The following is a 1,659-nucleotide window of genomic DNA, read 5'->3' on the forward strand; positions in this document are numbered from 1 at the left end:
GACTTTATGGCGGGGGGGGGGGGGGGGGGGGGGGGGGGGGGGGGGGGTGCGCTCAAACCACACTATATATGTATGTATGGATGGATGGACGATTTTATATTTTAAAAAATGATCTGTAAATTTAATAGTTTTTAAAAAATAGTTTTATTGGGGCAAGGCCCATAAAATGTGTTGAGTGCGTGGTTAAATAAAACATTCCCTTCTTCTAAAACATTAAAGTGACATACCCTGTTAACATCAAAGAAAATGGCCTATTGTTTTACTGTTAAAGTTTAAAGTTAGTTTTGTTTAACGACATCATTAGAGCACATTGAATTATTAGTCATCGGCTATTGGATGTCAAACATATGGTCATTTTGACACAGGCATAGAGAGGAAACCCGCTGCATTTTCCATTAGCAGCAAGGGATCTTTTATATGTACCACTCCACAGACGATTGCACATACCACGGCCTTTGATATACCAGTCGTAGTGCACTGGCTGGAACCAGAAATCGCCCAATGGGCCCACTGACGGGGATCGATCCTAGACCGACCGCGCATCAAGCGTGCGCTTTACCACTGGGCTACGATTCTCCCCTGGGTTGTCATACCACGATCTGAATAGATCGGGGCCTTCTAAGAGCCCCTATGGGCAATCTATGGAGACACCTCAGCACCAACTAGGTCCCAATAACGAGCTACTCTTGGCACACTAAGTTCAAAATATATATAGCTCCCCCTTTTCATTCGGCGAACCGTTTAAAAATGCGCCCAATTTCCTTCATTTAAATTGCGCACCTTTTTACTTCCCTTTGGCATTAATCCTACGGTACATTCCAAATTCCATAGTACCAAAACCTACCGGACTTAAATTCCTTCTACAGCAGTGACAGAAATACAAGTCCGGCAAATTAGATGTCCGTTTATTATGCTCTGCAATTTGCACGAGCTGCCAAAAAGACACGAGAAAAAAAGTGAGGTTTTGCCAGCCTTCCCTCGTAGTGTGATGGATAAGTGTACGAATCTCTTAAGATTATTGTGGGTTCAAACCTCCATGTCAAAAATATTTTTAAGTTTAAGTATCAACTTAAGACACGTGAGTGAATTTTTGTAGTCGTCTTACATTTTTTTTTAGCATATTGAAGTAGGACGAATATCTTATTTTATTCAAAAGTTTATAATGCAACTACAGATATAAAGTAGGCTATGTGTCCATGTGTTCAACACGAAGAAATATACACACCCCCCCCCCCCCCCCCCAATATGTAGCCCAAAATTGTTTAAAATATATATATATGAAAACTGGTAACTCAAAAAAAACCTTAACATTTGGTGAACAACAAAAGACAATTCCTATATACACCAACATAATTTTTAATAATACGTTTTGTAGGTTTATATTTTGACGGTAAGTCACAATCTGATTAATTGTGATTTTCTTAATTTGTGTCGATCGGACTTCCATTCCTCGGAATCCTAGTCTGTGGGACCTGTATCCCTAGGAATTTACGTCTGTGGGACGTGCATTCCGAGGAATGTAAGTCCGTGGGACTTTTATTCCTGGTACTCCTAGTCCACAGGACTTTCAGTCCTAGTATTCCTAGTCCTCTGGAATTTATTTCCGATAGTTTGCTTATTACATATATATGATTCCTGAACATCCCTGAAATAAAACTT

This window comes from Gigantopelta aegis, chromosome 1 (genome assembly GCF_016097555.1).
Source record: "Gigantopelta aegis isolate Gae_Host chromosome 1, Gae_host_genome, whole genome shotgun sequence".
Lineage (NCBI taxonomy): Eukaryota > Metazoa > Mollusca > Gastropoda > Neomphalida > Peltospiridae > Gigantopelta > Gigantopelta aegis.